The 18,655-nt window shown below is 47.3% G+C and overlaps 1 long non-coding RNA gene and 1 other non-coding gene across 6 annotated transcripts; one reads left to right on the plus strand and one right to left on the minus strand.

The window, feature by feature from the left end:
- Nucleotides 1–5,340: 5,340 nt before the first annotated feature.
- On the minus strand, nt 5,341–12,221 carry LOC147353568 (uncharacterized). Of its 5 annotated transcripts, none has more exons than XR_015145730.1 (7): nt 10,377–12,221; nt 9,146–9,331; nt 7,625–7,801; nt 7,434–7,542; nt 7,072–7,249; nt 6,286–6,336; nt 5,341–5,676 (listed from the first exon to the last, which is right to left on the minus strand). It is a non-coding gene; the product is annotated as an uncharacterized LOC147353568 (long non-coding RNA). The 5 variants fall into 5 exon arrangements; XR_015145729.1 differs by having other exon boundaries at nt 7,032–7,249; nt 10,377–12,220; XR_015145726.1 differs by lacking the exons at nt 5,341–5,676; nt 6,286–6,336 and having other exon boundaries at nt 6,484–7,249; nt 10,377–12,220.
- A 4,882-nt stretch (nt 12,222–17,103) lies between these two features.
- Nucleotides 17,104–17,176, plus strand: TRNAG-CCC (transfer RNA glycine (anticodon CCC)). Its single transcript has one exon. It is a non-coding gene; the product is annotated as a tRNA-Gly (tRNA).
- The last annotated feature ends 1,479 nt before the right edge of the window (nt 17,177–18,655 follow it).

Genomic DNA, 18,655 nt, shown 5'->3' on the forward strand with positions numbered 1-18,655 from the left:
TTGAGAGAAGTTGGGAAGAACACACAGAGACTCCACATAGTATTCTTACAGTTTTTTTGTGAATCAAATTGTTGCTGTTGCTCAGTTGCTAAGTCATGTCTGACTCTTTGCAACTCCATGGACTGTGGCACACCAGGCTTCCCTGTCCTTCACCATCTCCCAGGATTTGCTCAAACTCCTGTCCTTTGAGTCAGTGATGCCATCCAACCATCTCATTCTCTGTCACCCCTTCTCCTCATGCCCTCAGTCTTTCCCAGTATCAAGGTCTTTTCCAATGATCCAGCTCTTCACATCAGGTGGCCAGAGTATTAGATTTCACCTTCAGTCCTTCCAATGAATATTAAGGGTTGGTTTCCTTTAGAATTGACTGGTTTGATCTCTTTGAGGTCCAAGGGACTCTCAAGAGTCTTCTCCAACACACAGTTCAAACGCATCAATTCTTTGGCACTTAGCTTTCTTTATGGTCCAACTTTCACATCCATACATGACTGCTGGAAAAACCGTAACTTTTATTATACAGATCTTTGTCAGCAAAGTGATGTCTCTGCTTTTTAATACACTGTCTAGGTTTGTCATAGCTTTTCTTTCAAGGAGCAAGTGTCCTTTAATTTCATGGCTGCAGAATCATGGCTGCTGCTGCTGCTAAGTCGCTTCAGTCGTGTCCGACTCTGTGCGACCCCATAGACGGCAGCCCACCAGGCTCCCCTGTCCCTGGGATTCTCCAGGCAAGAACACTGGAGTGGGTTGCCATTGCCTTCTCCAATGCATGAAAGTGAAAAGTGAAAGTGAAGTTGCTCAGTTGTGTCTGACTCTTAGGGACCCCATGGACTGCAGCCTACCAGGCTCCTCTGCCCATGAGATTTTCCAGGCAAGAGTACTGGAGTGGGATACCATTGCCTTCTCCAAATCACGGCTGCAAATTACTTCAAAGCAAAACATTAAACACACACAGGCCAAACTGCATACCTCAAGCAGCCACTGGTTTGCTCCCTTAAGTGTGTTGACATCCCTTGACCAAGTCCAAACAGGATTAGTGGCAGCCATGACTCCCAGTCCAGGTGGGATGAGGACCTACAGATTGATATGAGACCCACTTACAGCCAACTCAGCTATTGACTTCCTGACCCCAAATCTGTTCCCTGGAGGTGACACCTGCTATAGATTTAACTCACTGAACTCCTGCCCATGAAACCCTATCCAGACTTTTTAAATCAAATCACCATGGCACCACACAACACCTACTAATTCATATGCATTTTGCACAAATAATTCTTACTTGATGAATAGAGCGTCAGACTTGCAATTCAGCCACAGTGTGGTAAATTACACTGGCCAGATTAACTATATAAAGAACATGTCTCCAAACAATGATTTCAGTTCAAGCTAAGGAGGAACAAGTGCCCTTTCTTTCATTTCTAAATTACATTTTCAATCATAAATATTGAAAATTATGTTTCTGATCACTGCTGTCGCCTTATGAGTAGTGGCACATGAGCCCCCCAGACACACGGATTGTTACCAAAGGAAAGCAAGGGCCATTAGAACGCCCAACCCACTTTGAGTTTTAAAGGATTTGTTCCCCCAGCCCACAAGATTATAAAAACATGGCACCCTTTGGAGTTTCAGGAGGCAGAGAATGACAGTCCTGTTTGCACACTGGTTGTTAAATATATGAAATTATTACTCTGGGTGCATTTTACCACCTATGAGCTAGTTCAAGTGTTTCACAGGTAACTAGGGTAAAGCCATTACCCAACTCAAAGGACATGAACTTGAGCAAACTCTGGGGGATAGTGCAGGACAGGGGAGCCTGGTGTGCTGCAGCCGATGAGGTCACAAACAGTCAGACATGACTTAATGATTGAACAACAACAGCCAGAGATGTAGGCAGGCAAATCGCCTACCTTCTGCGGGGTAGACCCTTAAAACATCTGAGCTATAAGCAAAGGAGTTTTTTAATATAAAATATGGGCTAGAAAGCTCATATTCCCCTCAAATAATAGCAACAGCCAAAGCTCTAAGGACGGAGAAAGTCTTCGAAAGAAAAAAGAATGAGATGTTATGGCCGCGTGGCTAGGAGAGTGGTAGGGAAGAATCAGAGCTGGCCACTTGGTTCTAGCTTAGTGAAAGGAAGGCTACAAGAGCCTCTGCTAGAAACACATGATTAGGGAATAGTCAGCTTGAAATATTATAGCTGGTTTAGTTCACCAGGTATTTAGAAATTAACATGAAAATAAAGAGTTTGCCTGCAAAGAAGAAATTACCCACCTCAACCAATGATGTCTATCCTCCAAGACATGTACCCTTGGTGCCATCAGGTATAGCCAGAACTAGGTTTAACTCTTCTCTAGATCCACATACATGTCAGTATGTAGAGGAGCCCTCAGTAGAATCTATCAGTCTCTCCACCCAGCTCAATTGCATCAAGGATGTACGGGCCACCCTACTTGTGCTGGATCATGCCAAACCAAGGCAAACTGAGACACCACTAAGTTGCACATGGAGTATCTCCTATTGTAAAGATATAGCCTGTAATATATTCTTTGCAATCCTGCATTGCAGACTTCATCACATTAAATGTATATTCCTATCATTTTTGAAGGATAAAGTTTTCTGAAGCATAAAGCTTTATAGACCCCGACATAGTGGCCTTTGTATAGAGCAATCAGTGCCCTGCCATACTCCCTTGGCATTATATTCTAGTACATGCACCAAGGGTGTTCTGCTGCAAGCATGTGCCAAGGAGTTAATGACAGTGGCAGACAGGAGTTGGTGAATGAACACCCTAACCATCTCTCCACTCACCTGGAACATCTCTGAGGCTTGTTTTAACACTCCCTCAGAGTTCCCAACTGTTAGAGCCTCAACTGCCCAGGACAGAAACCTGTTTTGATACACCCTGAATTGTCTTCCCTCACTTCTCCCCCAGGCCAGATGGGATCAGGACCTCAAGATTTCCTCCATGCATCAGGATTCTCCAGAGAAATAGAAGCAATAGGGTGTGTGTGTGTGTGTGTGTCTGTGTGTCTGTGTGTGTCTGTGCATATAGACATGTAAGGAATTGGTTCACACTATGCAAACTCAAAATCTGCAGGGTGTGCTGGCAGACTGGAGACACAGGGAAGAGCCAATGTTACAGTTCAAGTTCAAAGGCCATTTACCTCTGCATGGGAGGAAGTCAGTCTTTATTCTATTCTGGCCTTCAACTGATTAGATGAGGCCCACCCACATTCCAGATGTGGCCTCACCCCCATTACCTGCTTTATTGAAAAGCCACCCATTTAAATGTTAATCTCCTCCAAAACCACTCTCATATAAACATCCAGAATAATGTTTGACCAAAATATCTGGGTACCATGGCCCACCCAAGTGGATACACAATATTAACCATCATACCTCCCTCAGGAAATGGCAACCCACTCCAGTATTCTTGTCTGAGAAACCCCATGGGCAGAGGAGCCTGGCGAGTTATAGTCTATGTGGTCACAAGAGCCGGACATGACAGAGCAGCTAAACCACCACTTCCATCTCCCTCGCTCACCCCTTCCTTCCAGTGTGTCCTAAGATCACCACTCGGATAAATGGCTTGCACTCCAGGTCTGGAAATGGGATCTGTTTCTGAGGAAACCCAACTTAGAGACATTGTGCCTTTGGCAAACTACAGCTTAGAAAATAAATGCAAGTTTATACATTTCCACTCCTCTTTCAAAAGCCCAGTGGCCCATGAAAGAGCTCGGCCCACAGTTCGGGAACCACTGTATCACAGAGGCTAGAGGGGTTTTTTGTTTGTTGGTTTGGTTTGGGGGAGTTTTTTTACTGAAGTACAGCTGGTTTACAATGTTGTATGGTTTCTGATGTACAGCAAAGTGATCCAGTTATATATAAAATGTTGCAGAAAACCCAAACTTTTTGGCCAACCCAATATATATATTCAGATACACACACACACACACACACACACACATATATATATTCTTTTCCATTGTCAGTTATTACAAGACACTGAATATAGTTCCCTATACTATACAGGAGAACTTTGTTGTTTGTTTATTTTATGTATACTAGTGTGCAATGGCACCCCACTCCAGTACTCTTGCCTGGAAAATCCCATGGATGGAGGGGCCTGGTAGGCTGCAGTCCATGGGGTCGCTAGGAGTCGGATACGACTGAGCGACTTCACTTTCACTTTTCACTTTCATGTATTGGAGAAGGAAATGGCAACCCACTCCAGTGTTCTTGCCTGGAGAACCCCAGGGATGGGGGAGCCTGGTGGGCTGCCGTCTACGGGGTCGCACAGAGTCAGATACGACTGAAGTGACTTAGCAGCAGCAGTGTGTATCTCTTAATTTGAAACTTCTAATGTATCCCTACCCTCACCTTCCTTTCTGTAACCATAACTTTCCTTACTATGGTTGTTTCTGCTTTATAAATAAGTTCATCTGTACCATTTTTTTGAGAGCCCACATATGAGTGGTATCATATGAAAACTGTCCGACTTACTTAGTATGATCATCTCTAGGTCCATCCAGGTGGTGCAGCTGGCATTATTTCATTCTTGTCTATGGTTGAGTTAGTATATACCACCTCTTCTTTATCCGTTCATCTGTTGATGAACACTTGGGTAGCTCCCATGTCCTGTGCTGTGCTGAGTGCTGTGCTTAGTCACTCAGTCATGACCAACTCTTTGCAACCCTATGGATGGTAGCCCGCTCTTCTGTCCATGGGGATTCTCTAGGCAAGAATACTAGAGTGGGTTGCCATGCCCTCCTCCAGGAGATCTTCCCAACCCAGGGGTTGAACCCAGGTCTCCCACATTGCAGGTGGATTCTTTACCATCTGAGCCACCAGGGAAACCCCTGTATTAGCTATTGTAAATAATGTGCTGTGAACGTTGGGCTGCATGTATCTCTTTGAACTGGTTTTCACCTTTTCCAGATACATGCCCACAGTGCTGGAGTTTAATGCCTGAAAAGGTCCCCATGATCTCTGAGGCCATGTAAACACAGATGTTTCCATAGACATTGATCATGATTTTAGAAAGACTGCAACATCCTTAAAAATGACTCCCACATTAGGACTGACCGGGCTATCCAAAAAGTCCCTCTCCAGTCCTGTGCATGCCCACCTCCAGGGAGCTGGCCACTTCCCAGAAGGGTAGAAACCCTTCTCAGAAATGCATCACAGTGTGGAAGGCAGCAGCATTTCCATTTCAAAACAAATCCCTTCCTCCGAGGGCTTAGAATATATTCACAAAAGAAAATACATTTTTTGACATTCCTAAAAATGCACAATCATATCCTATGTGGCAAGACAAGACCAAGTGACTCATTGAAGTCATAATCACGGCAAACTGACTGTATTGTTGTCTTTGAATGAGAATCGTCAGAGGACTCAAGCTCCGTTGTCTCAAGAACCCTAGGCAGTCATTTGCCGCATCACGAGACCCAAATCATGTGAAGCTGAAGATCATCTCCTCCTCTTTGTATTTCATTAGCAGAGATCAGGTTAATAAAAAGTTTAAAAGTTGACTGCCTTCCCCCGGAGATTTATTTAGACCTCCTCCACAGCGATGAACCGGGAATGGCAGCAGACACTCATTTCTCCAGAGCTCGCTCTGTCATCTCCCTCTGTGGTCTCTGAAGTCTGCCAATTAAAGACCTCCTGGATGACATTCCGCTGCCGAAGTTATGCGCACATAAATCACAGTAATAAGAGAAGATTGTTATGTTAACCTTCGTCATGCAACCCTTTTCCTTTTGTGAGAAATACGGAAAACATTCATCCATCTGGCACAAAGGAAGCGATTTCCCAGCAAATGCCTGGGAGACTCGCCTGATGCTGCCCCTTCCTTGTGGTTACGGAGGCCGTGCCTGGTGCACCAGCAGGCATTACTCAACTCAAAACGCCAAGCAACGAGGCCATAAACCAGGCGGCATGACGTCACAGACAGGATGCTCTGAAATAAATGGGGAGCTGGTTCTATCCAGAGGAACATTTTTCTATGTTTAACCAAGCAAAGCTGGGACACGACTGAGCACACAGTCTCAAAGGTCAATTCTTAAGGAGCCTGGTTCTGGGGAGAGTTGTCGACTGCTTCCTGCAGCTGTGGATGTAACCCCCCCAGGTGACTGGAGTTTCGCTCTCAGTATGAGGGGCTGGTGTGCAGCAACTGTGAATTCCACTTTGATGGGAACAATTACATCCCCGGCTGAGCCCCCAGGAGCAGGCAACGGTGGCACCCGTGGATCTAAGAATCGAGGTGCCCACCCTGGTATGCTCCCTTACCCGCATTGCAAATCTTCATGGGCTGGTCTCGGGGATTTCCCAGAGAGTCAGCTTTGAAAACAAAAAAACCAAAAGAGAATTATTTATTAACACCAGAGTAGATATTACCAATGTATTAATGACTATATCTACATGTTCACTTGAGAAGCTGATGTTATTTGAACGATTTGAAAAATAAACATCTAGACACGAACTGGGTTGCTTCTCTCTATATTATGGCTTCATTTTATTAGCTACCCCACTCCAGTACTCTTGCCTGGAAAATCCCATGGACGGAGGAGCCTGGAAGGCTGCAGTCCATGGGGTCGCTAAGAGTCGGACACAACTAATCGACTTCACTTTCACCTTTCACCTTCATGCATTGGAGGAGGAAATGGCAACCCACTCCAGTGTTCTTGCCTGGAGAATCCCAGGGACGGGAGCCTGGTGGGCTGCTGTCTATGGGGTCGCACAGAGTCCGACACGACTGAAGCAACTTAGCAGCAGCAGTAGCAGTGGCACTAATGGTAAAGAGCTCGCCTCCCAGTGCAGAAGACACAAGAGATGTGGGTTTGATCCCTGGGTCAGAAAGATCCCCTGGAGGAGGGCATGGCAACCCACTCCAGTATTCTTGCCTGGAGAATCCCATGGACAGAGGAGCCTGGCGGGCTACAGTCCACAGGGTCACAAAGAGTCGGACCCGACTATAGCAGCTTGGCACGCGTGCACGTAAGGCTAGGCTTGTCTCTAGCTCGTGACTGAGGTACCTGCCACCCAGATGTAGCCCCTCCTCAGAAGCTGCCTCACTTGGGATGTGCAGTCAGGGCTCCAGCCTGGGTCAAAAGTCTCCTCCTTTCACTTCTAAGAGCCTGATTCTCAGAGCTGCTACTCAAGCACGTCCCGCCTATGTAGAGCAAGTTCACAGCTGAAAAAGGTCCTGGTTCTTTCCTCTCAAGTGATGTTTTTCCAAATGAATTAATTTTTTCTAGAAGTGAAATAAAATGGTGTGTGTTAAAAGGGTTGGTGGGGAAGGGATGGAACAGAATTTCTGCTACCACAATTTCACAATCAGAAAGAAACTTCCCTCTGATTCTCTCCAGAGCAACCCACATGCTCTGTAAATTATCCCAAATAACCCATTGCATCTGATGCTATTGAATTCTTGGCACCTGGTGATGTTGTTATCTCATTCTCTTATCTCCTGTTATTCTTTTCTTTGGAAATGTAGAATGAGATGCTTTTTTCTTTAATCTGGGGTGGCCAACCTTCCTGGTTTACCTGAAATGAAGGGTTTCCAGAGTGTGGGACTTTCAGGGCTATAACCAGGGAAAAGTCCCATGCCTACAGTTGAGTTGCTTACCTCTATTACGCAAAGCATTCTGCTCTGGTGTAAGCCTCCCAATAGATGACAAATTAAACACAGTTGCACCGCTTTGTGGTGGCAGATATAGCAGACCGTCCACCAGGCTGTGGAAAATGGGTCGTACTTGGGAATCTGAAGAGAGTCAGTCGCTGTTGAGAAGTAAGCCACCTTATACTGGAGGGAGGAAATTCAGGTTTTCGATGCTGCTACTGACTCTTAGAAGCTTCCCAGGTAGCACTAGAGGTAAAGAACCCACCTGCCAACGCAAGAGACTTAAGAGATGTGGGTTTGATCGTTGGGTCAGAAAGATACCCTGAAGGAGGGCATGTCAACCCACTCCAGTATTCTTGCCTGGAGAATCCCACGGACAGAGGAGCCTGGTGGGCTCTGTCCACAGAGTTGCAAAGAGTCGGAAGTGACTGAGCATGCATGCACTGACTCTAAAGTAGGACATGATGAGGGCTTGAGGGAGAAAAATAGAAAACAATGAACAGTGGAGCACGTAGTCCCCCACAGAGGTCTTGCGAATGGCTCCAAACCAGCAGTTCACACAATTTTCACCAGTTAGCACAGCCCCCAACAGAAACAGTTCCCCTGAGTTTCCCACATGAAATAACATCTTCTCCCCAGCACATGTTGCCCAAGGACTGTCCCATCACAGACTTGCTATTTTTAATCAAAATATATAGGAACAATTAACAGTATAGGAAGACAAATATCATACAATATCACTTATATGTGGAATCATAAAAAATATGATGTAAATGAACTTACAAAACACGAAACAGACTCACAGACTTGGAGAATGAATTTATGGTTATGGGGGAAAGAGGGGAGGGCTAGATTGGGAGTTTAGGATGGACAGGTACACACTGCTGTATTCAAAATAGATAATCAACAAGGACCTACTGTGGAGCACAGGGAATTCTGCTCCATATTCTGTAATAACCTAAATGGGAAAAGAATTTGGAAAAGAATGGCAATGGGATTGGCTTAGTCACTAAGTCGTGTCTGACTCTTGTGACCTCATGGGCTGTAGCCCGCCAGGCTCCTCTATCCATGGAATTCTCCAGGCAAGAATCCTGGAGTGGGTTGCCATTCTCTTCTGCAGGGGATCTTCCCAACCCAGGGATCAAACCCAGGTCTCCTGCATTGCAGGCAGTCTCCTGCACTGCAAGCGGATTCTTTACCAATTGAGCAACCGAGCCACCAGGGAAGCCTGAATACGTGAATGTGTATAGCTGAATCACTTTGCAGTACACCTGAAATTAACACGTTGTTAATCTACACTTCAATATATAGTAAAAAAAAAAAAATGTAAGTATAGAACCAGTATACCTGGTCAATTACAGGCAAAAAAAGAAAATTTAATTTGGATTTTGTCATCTAAATAGCTGTGAGACTCCTGACACTTTTCAGGCTTTTAAACCCCAGAGTATCAAAAACACCATCACACTAACCAGTGGGTTGCAGCGTGGAAACTGGCCATAAGATTGGAACACATTCCCACCTGCTCACCTGGGCTTTCGAGGGGAACCTGGGACTCCTCCAGGGGGCATTATGTGTGTGAGTTGGACTGAAGTCCTTGGCTAAAACCACTGTTGGATTTTTTTCTTTATGTGTTATATTATTATTAGCTGGACACCTGAATTCTTCCACCAATCCCAGATCCAAATTAGACGTGTCACTTCTTAAAGGGTGAGGCTGGAAGACAGAGGATACTATTAGTAATAGGGAGGCAGAGGAGACACCCGTGAGCACTTCCTTTCATGTCACTGAGTGCTTCTTGTGTTACAGCCGTAGGAAGCTGCCATTTTTGTGGGTCCGGTTTTTATGTCATTCATCCTAATACATTGTCTCCTAGAAGTCTCACAATAAGTGCACTGATTTTACCCTGTTTTCGTATGAGAACACTGAGGTGCGAGAATGCAATTCCAGGCCATGGGCGATCCCAGCTTGTCCCAGGTGTAATTTCAGACACTGTACTCTCATACCCATGACCCTTAAGGGCCCATCTTTGACCCGATTCCACAGCCCCGCGAACTTCTGATGATGAAGGGTGAGCAAACATGACTGACCAGGTGTTGCCCAATAAATGGCCACATGCAGGCGGCCACGTGGATGGGGGGCAGGGTGGACTGACCACCCTGCCTTGGGCAGCTGCGCCTTCACCTGACTGTGGTGGGAAGCTCGAGCTCATGGACCCCAAGTGCCTGTGGACTCTCCCGGAAGAAACAGCAGGGCCCCTCGGGGAGCCACTTGTCCCGTGAGGCGATGCCTGGGAAGGACACAGTGCGATCTCCACGCCTCTCCCTGCCTCAGGCCACCAGGGCTGATGACCCAAACATCGAGGTCCCTGCCCAATGCTTCACTGAGGAAAGCCGGGTGCCCACCACACATCTCGCCCCTGCCGGGAGGTCAACACGTAAGCTGTCTTCTCCTTACGCCCTAAGTTTATTTCACAGTTTGGACCTTGCCTGTTCAGTCTTGGAAATATCTCAAATATGCATATACTGTGTTCTGAAGAGCTTCCACAGACACTGTTTATTAGTCACTTTGATCTAATTCATCACACAGAAAAATCTCAAACAAGTACCGAGAGTCCTTTCAAGGGGCGGGGGAGGGGGGGGGTGGGGGGAATGCATGTTGAGACAATAAAAGTCTGCCTAAGCCCCCAATTCCCACAGCTCAGCCGTTGGTGCCATGGGTTCAAAAATGTAATTAAAAGGAGACCGTCGATTTCACTCACCATTGTCAAAAGGCCGCGTCACCCCCTGGAGGAGAGGTGCGTTTAGTCAATTTCCCCGTCCATGCCAAAGTTTCGGAGAGATCCTTCACTTTATAAATCAACTCACAGCTTAGAACATCCTGGCAGCCCCTTCAAGGAACCGAAGGGAATGACAGGCAAAGAGAGGATAACCATCATAGCTTGACTGGATACAGGTGTTTGCGTTTACAGACGAACCGCAAACGCCTGGATCTCTGACAGGCGTTGACGCTATCAGTGCATCGCAGCTATTATTGGCTCCGGTCGCCAAGGGCTGGGGGGCCTCTCCCTTAGCAACATCTCTGAGGCTGATAACATTTGGCTGAACTTTTCAGATCTTAACCTCCCTTCTGACTTTCTGCAGTCAAACCCGCCTAAACTGATCAGAAGAAGAGACACGCAGTGGGAAGACAAGTAAAATATTATTGACTGGACTGTTTCATGTCTATTAGGAAGAAAGAGCAGAGAGCGGAGGGAGAACCTTACAGCTTGACAGGCTTCAAGATAATCAGGGGAGGAATCAGGGCTGCACAGTAACCCTCGGTGAGGTTGGAAAGCACGGGCTCACGAGAGGTCATTGTTCTGTGCGGGAAACAAACAGGGTGCTGGGCGAACAAGGCAAGATTGCATTCCTCCGCCGGACCCTGCTCCTCTCCAGAGGCAGGCGGACTCCTACGCCGAGCACAGGCTTGAAATCAGGGAGCCCTGTGGCTCCAGAAGAGGTCTCACTCTGAAGGCTTTTTTTTTTTCTTTCCTGGCCTCAGGCACATCCCAGCACCTTTGTTCAAGGCTGAGGCAGGCCCTGCAGACACAGGCTATGCTGCCCTTGAAGAACTTGGCCCTGACAATTGGTATTGTCAATTTGTTTCACTTCCCTGCTCCTTGCCCAGGGGGGCCAGGACTAACCTCTTGACCTCTCCAAGTTCAAGTCTTCAGCAGTCTGTGTGTGTGTGTGTGTGTGTGTGCGCGCACGTTGGAGGGCTGGTGGCTGGAAGGGCCCTGCGTGCTCTGAATGAACCTGAGGTCAGTCACCACGGCCTTCCACGACCTCACAAAGGGGTCATTTGATGGAAAACATGCTCCCTAGTGCCCCCCAACCCACTGGGAAGGACGATACCCCACTTGATAACCACAAACAAGGTCAAGTTTGCTGTCCAAAGCAGAAGCCAGGGTCTCAGATGCCGAGTTGGCCCTCTGTCAATCTCCAGCCCCACACCCCCTGTTACCCACCATTTTTTTATGCTGGTGAGAACACCAGCAGACAGACACGGAGACCTCAGACACCCTACTAGCGCTCCCCACTGTCCTGTGGGTCTGCTCATCGTGGAGCCATCTCTCTTCCAGAGACAGGGCCTGTTTTCCCCTGCCGTGTTTCTACTTTGCATCTCAGCAGCCTTGATCTGTACAAACAGTTGGCTACTGGTTGGCCACATACACTGTCCTCCCATCCAGGGAACTATCTGCTGCTCTGGGACCACGTGACTTTGTCACCGGGAGTTTCTGGCCCTGCAGGAAGAGTGGGTGGGTGACATTTCAGCAAAACCCCAGGACAGGGTGACAGAGTTAGGATGACAGTACTAGAAGGAACTAAAAAGCCTGCTTCTCCAATTCTTTAATCCCAAATACAGGGAAACTGAGGCACGAGGCAAGGAAAGGAAAAACACTGGGGTTTATAAAAACCTGTCCCCACACACTTGCCTCAAGACATGCTCAGATATATGTCCGTCCAGGCTCAACATCTCCTGCTCCCATCCCCTTACTGCCCTGTACATCCACGTTGGTCTTTGATTTCCCTCCTAGGACCTGCCACAGAGCTTTCTAGAAGCCTGTTTCCATGACATGATGGTGATAATGATGATGATGATGACAGCAGCCATCAGGTATCAAGCATTGCACTATGCCAGGCCCTGGCCTAAGGCCATCACATAGATCATTTCACTCAGTCCCCAGCATGGTTCTGCTTTGCATTAGGGAGGCTCCAACCCCATCATGGAAGAAGCATCACCATTGCAGGGGAAACCCAGAGAGGTGACATATCTTGCTCAAGCTCACATAGGAGAGCCAGGAGTCGAGCCTGTTTCTCCACACAGCCACCCACCAGGGTTGTCCCAGGGTAGGTGGGTCTGTCCCCAGGATTCTCAACCAGTCTGGAGACCTCTCAGTCTCCAGACACTCCAGGGGTTTGACTTCCTGGAGACCTCTGGGAAATGGACCGCAACTTTCCCCTCCTGTATCAGCCGCTTCCTGGCTGCTCCTCTTTCCCCTCAGCCCAGAACCCACATAGGTTCATCAAACTGACTGCTTTCAGCTGCAGACTCAGTGTCCTCACCTGACCCACCTTTTCCCCGCCACCAACCAAGTTCAGATCCTGCTCCATCCTTTTCCGTATTCACCATGCAGTGCGAGGTCTGCCACCTACAGACTTAGAAAGTTTTGTGGCCACACCTCCTTCCCATCTGTCTCAGCAAACCATCCTTCTGCTGAAGACAAAACCTTCTCTCTCCTCTCCTCCATTCTCTCCATCATCACTGGCTCAAGGCTCCTCCAGCCTAAACTAGCCACCCTCGATCCTCACTTGCTCCCCTTACCTGCTCACGTCATCCATGAATTTCCTGCAGCCAGATCTAATGGGCACTTCTCAAACCTTACACTGGTGGACACTCTGCTGCATGTACCACTGGTGACCACTTCTGCCACCTTGAAACTGTCTACCACCTTGACCACTGCTTTTCCTTCTATCTCCCTCACCACTCAGGCTCAGTTCCATCTGTGGCTTCTGCATTCCCAACCTGCTCCTTGATGTTGGTTTTCTTCAGGCTTCCATTAATAATCCTTACACCTTTAATTGCCAACCCAGGCACCATCCAACCCATTCCCTATAGACTTCAGACTTAGGTTATATCTGGCTGGACCGTTTCCTTCAACAAAAAACATGTGCTCATGCTAAGTGCCCTGTGTCTATGATTTTTTTCATGGTTATTAGGTAAGCTGGTTTGGGATTACAGCTGGCTTCCTGGGGTGATTGACCACTGGGATAAAGTGTACTGATGACAACCAGAGGTGAATTTCCAGCTCAAGGTCATTCTATTCCTCATGTTGAATTAACGGTTAGTTCCCCCAGCATGTGAAAGAGGTGAGAGTTGGTCTCAGCTCTGATAACCAGACTCTACCAAAGGTGAGGCCTTGAGCTTTGGAAGAGGAATCAAGAGTTAGCCACCTTCTTCTCCCACAATACTGCACAGCCATGTCCATCTGTCCTTGTTCTAAGCTGATCTCCACTTGCACCCTTTCTAAACCCGAGTCTATGCTTTAGAGAGGAGTCACGTGTTGATGATGGATAGAGCCAGCCTCCAGCTCTTCTGGGCCCAGTGCTTCCAGGGCACAGGTGAGCCATGGTGTGGCTTTACCCTTGGTGCATAGGGCAGGCCCCATTCATGTGTACTCCCCCCGGGAATAGGGTGGCCCCCTGTAGCTGTGTGATACCATGACTCTAGGAGAGGTTTGGGAGGTGGTCACAGGAAGAAGCACCCTCTTTAAACAGGTTTGACATTGCTCTGTCCTCAAAATTGCTGCCCCTGATGTACAAGGACCTGAAGGTGAAGCAGATGATGGGTAGCCATTTCTTCTTTCTGTTCCAAATCTTAGAACCTCCATGCCTGTGTACTAAGTCATGTCTGACTCTTGGGGACCCTGTGGACTGTAGCCCTCCAGGCTCCTCTGTCCATGAGATGCTCCAGGCAAGAATACTGGAGTGGGTTGCCATGCCCTCCTCCAGGGGATCTTCCCTACCCAGAGATTGAACGCATATCTCTTATGTCTCCTGCACTGGCAGGCGGGTTCTTTACTACTAGCACCACTTGGGAAGCCTCTTAGAAGCTCCATCCAAGTCTGAAGACACAGAGGGTTTGGGGGAGGAAGTTTGAGGCCGGAGGCCTGCATTCAGCTTCCCCCTGTGTCATTCACGTGCTGATGACTTTGGGAAACTGGGTTGATTCAAGCCTAAGGCAATGAATGAGTAAACCAAGGGCAGAGGTTATAGCCAGCGGTGGGGGTGGTGTCTGCTCGGTCCCTTCCTGGGCCCTCCTCCTGTGTGTCCCTCTGCTGGCCCCCTGTCCCCAGCTGGCCCCTTCTCACCTTCCAGGTTCAGCAGTCACCTCCTTGGAGAGGACTGCCTGCCACCCGTGATAGCATAGCGCCAAATCCTGTCACTTTCTAACTGAAGGCTCTGTTTTATTTTCTGAAGAAGATATGAACGGGCATTTTTTAAATTTATTTATTTGTTGTATTTCTTAATTCCCTGGTGGTCTAGAAGTTCTAGATCTTAGTCTGAGATAGAATGTGCCTGGCTCATAGTAGGTCCTCAATAAAGAGTCACTGATTAGCAAATGAAGGAATGAAAAACTGGTGATTTGACATCCTCCACCCTAGGGAGGATGACTTCCCTGGTGGCTCAGACGGTAAAGCGTCTGTCTACAATGTGGGAGACCTGGGTTCGATCCCTGGGTCGGGAAGTTCCCTGGAGAAGGAAATGGCAACCCACTCCAGTACTCTTGCCTAGAAAATCCCATGGGCAGAGGAGCCTGGTATTCATGGGATCACAAAGAGTCGGACATGACTGAGCGACTTCAATTCACCCTAAGGTGGGGTGGCCTCAGGGCTTTCAAAGGCCAAATTCTTATATTTCAGTGGTTCTGCTTTTCCTCCAAACACTTCATCAATGATATAATAGCTGGGAGTCCTCTGGTGTATGTATCCCCACTTTGGATTCAGGGTCCCTAATCCAGGGATGGGTCCCACCATCACCCTGCACCCTTTCAGAAGAGCCCGTCCTGAATCCAATCCCCCAGGCACTCCTGTGCACTATTTCCCCTAGAGAAAATGAGAACTATTTCACATTAGATAGGATCAGACCTTCCCCATGCAAGAAGTGTCTGTTGACACCTTCTGAGAACCGAGTGCTCACAGGCAGCGGAGCTGGGACTTGTATCCTCCCAAAGCCACTCCAGAGGAGGCCCAGGCACTGCCCCCCTCTCAAAACCCTTCTTCCCTTTGATCTCATGTGATTCTCCCCAAAGTTGAGGGGCTTCCCTTGTGGCTCAGCCAGTAAAGAATCTGCCTGCAATGCAGGAGACCTGGGTTCGATCCCTGGGTTGGGAAGATCCCCTGGAGAAGGGAAAGGCTCCCCACTCTAGTATTCTGGCCTGGAGAACTTAATGGACTGTATAGTCCATGGGGTCACCAAGAGTCAGACACGACTGAGCGACTTTCACTTCACTTCATTTCAAACTTGTGAGTAAGCGAGATCTAACACGTTAATGTGTACGTGCAACAAATCCTACTAGTGTCCAGGGTCATCGGCATTGTGTCTGGTGGTTCCACAGCTGCTGCTGCTGCTGCTAAGTCGCTTCAGTCGTGTCCGACTCTGTGTGACCCCATAGACTGCAGCCCACCAGGCCCTGCCGTCCCTGGGATTCTCCAGGCAAGAACACTGGAGTGGGTTGCCAATTCTTCCTCCCGTGCATGAAAGTGAAAAGTGAAAGTGAAGTCACTCAGTCGTGTCCACAGCAATTACACCCAAATCTTGACTGTCTGTCCTCAGGGGCCCTGTTCATCGTTTCTCTCCACCTGGACTACAGCCCCCTGAGGGCTAAGTTGGGACACCTCCCCCAACTTATGTAAATAAGAGTTCACTAAAGAGCACCATAAATAGAGAGTGCTGGTAGACCAGCAAGCCATCCTGTTTGGCTGATATATAGATACACCAGGAAGAAAGAAATGACATAGGAGAAAAAATGAAAAAGTAGTTCGGAAGGGGGGAAGAGTCATATGTAGAAACAAAGAAAGATTAAGGGCAAAAATTCATTAAGATCTTTCAAAAAAAAACAAACAAACTATTCATGGTATGTGCAGGAGTGAGGGGCTAGAAGGTTAAGCAGAGCTGTCCTCTTGGCCTGAACAGTCTAGTCTTACATCATCCCTCTCTGCTATCTCTCCATGCTATAAACCATAAGCAGCTCCATTCCAGCAATTTCCAGGAACAACCAGCTGTCCAACCCTAGAAAAATCACCCTCAGATGCAATGATGGTCATCAGAGCAGTGTCACCCCAAGTCCTGAGGAAATCCAGGCTGGAGGCAGCTCTGGCCCCTCAATAGAGGTTTACCAAATGCCCTTGGCAGACTTCCCTGTGCCAGGCAGAATCTGGAAGGAAACTGCCTTACAATCCTTCTGCTGTCCTTATTGCTTCTTAGTCAAGCTCACCTTTGGCCTCTCGGAAAGCCAACTACCTGAAGTCACAATAAACAGCCCATGTGCACACATGCATGCCTTACCCCTGGGGCTTCCCGGGTGGCGCTAGTGGTAATGAAACCTGCCTGCCAATGCAGGAGACGCAAGAGGGGTGGGTTTGATCCCTGGGTGGGGAAGATCTCCTAGAGTAGGAAATGGCAATCCACTCCAGTATTCTTTTTGTAATTATTATTTATTTACTTTAATTGAAGGCGAATTACTTTACAATATTGTGGTGGTTTTTGCCATACAGTTTCACTCCAGTATTCTTGCCTGGAAAATCCCATGGACAGAGGAGCCTGGCGGGCTACAGTTATGGGGCTGCAAAGAGTCAGTTCAGACATGACTGAGCAACTGAGCACGGGCCTTACCCCTAATGGGTGGGCACAGGAGATATTACTCAGAAAGCTGAGGTAGGGACTTCCCTGGTGGTCCAGTGGTTAAGACTCTGTACTCCCAATGCAGGGGTCCCAGGTTCAATCCCTGGTCAGGGAACGAGATCCCACATGCCGCAACTCAAAGTCCTGCATGCTGCAACTAAGACCCAGAGTAGCCAAATAATTTTTTTTTTTTTAAAGAAAGCTGAGGTAGTCTGTGTGATAAATGGACAGGGCTCCAAAGGTCCCCTGCCATTTCTGTGGACCACCCCAGAGTTCAAGTCCAGAACAAGAGCCTAGAGGTCTCTGAAAGCCCCCATGGGGTACCCCCTTGGTCATTGACAGCCTGCCCTTTTCTTCATGTTTTGAAGGGCTTTTCATATACACAGACTTCTTCATCAGCAAGTCTGAATTTATAAACAGTTACTCTTATTCAGGAAAGCAGAGATGAGCAGTTTTATGTAAAAGTTACATCTCCATTTAAGAAAAAATATATAATTCCACATTCTACTGTCCCTCGAACTTTATTCCCGTTTATGTAGATCTTAATACAGTTATATAGTCGCAGGGCTAACGTCCCCTTTGGATGGTAATGAGGTCCTCTCGAACCCTTTAGCTGCTATAAAGTATGCAGAAGTTAAATGCACAGATGGAAAAAAATTTGTCTCAATTTTATACTTCTGCAAAATGGTAATTTTGTACTTAAAATGTACAAGATGGATGTTCAGAAATATAGGCTGATAGCCTAAATTATATTTGGTCATAATTTATGTAGTACAGTCCCAAAGAGATACAAAAAGGCAGAGCATAATTTATCTGCTGGAATCAGCGATAGCTTTGCTAAAACTACCATTTAGTCCATCCCCCACAGTTTTGAGCGGCCTCCGTCCTCAGGGCTCACTCTATTTAAGTTCCCCATACTGCTGTTTGATCACATATTGTAGTCTATAATTTGCCTATCATCTGAAGCAAATTTAGGTCCCAGAAGTTATGATCTCTATGTAGCAACCACTTTATTTGGTAAATGCAAAATATTTATAGCAATATAAAAACCAGATGAAAATAAAATTCCTATAATCATTGGAACATACACACTTTATCACTGGGGCTCATAACGACCGTCAGAGAAGAACTAGCATGTTGCCTAACAAAATTACCTTTGGATGTGTACTTGAACTTGCTGATGCTCAAGAACCAGAGAAACATGTTCTCCAGCATCCTTTTCATCCTGCCAGTGGCAGGAAATGCCAAGCATGGGCTCTAGATAGGGTTGCCCAAAAGGAAATTAGATGAAAGGCAATGGGCAGGTAAGTTGTTGTGGCACCTTGGATATGGAAAGGAATTTCCAAGTAGAAACAAATCAGCTGGTGAGGGCACTGCTCTGGACAGGCTCACCCCTTTTCAGCCAGGGACACTGACCAAATAATGAATGTTGACCATAACCCCATCTTTGACCCAAGTGAACTTCCACGTTGATGAAATGGCTTGGCTTCTTCTTTGGGCCGTCTTTCAATGCCAGCCTTCTCACACCTCTAATTGTTTCTCTTTGTGTTTCCAAAATGTTCATGTGGGAGATGGTCAGGCCGGACCCTACAGA

Source organism: Bos grunniens, chromosome 18 (assembly GCF_055505025.1).
Source record: "Bos grunniens cultivar Pamir isolate PY7600 chromosome 18, Bosgru_T2T1.0, whole genome shotgun sequence".
Lineage (NCBI taxonomy): Eukaryota > Metazoa > Chordata > Mammalia > Artiodactyla > Bovidae > Bos > Bos grunniens.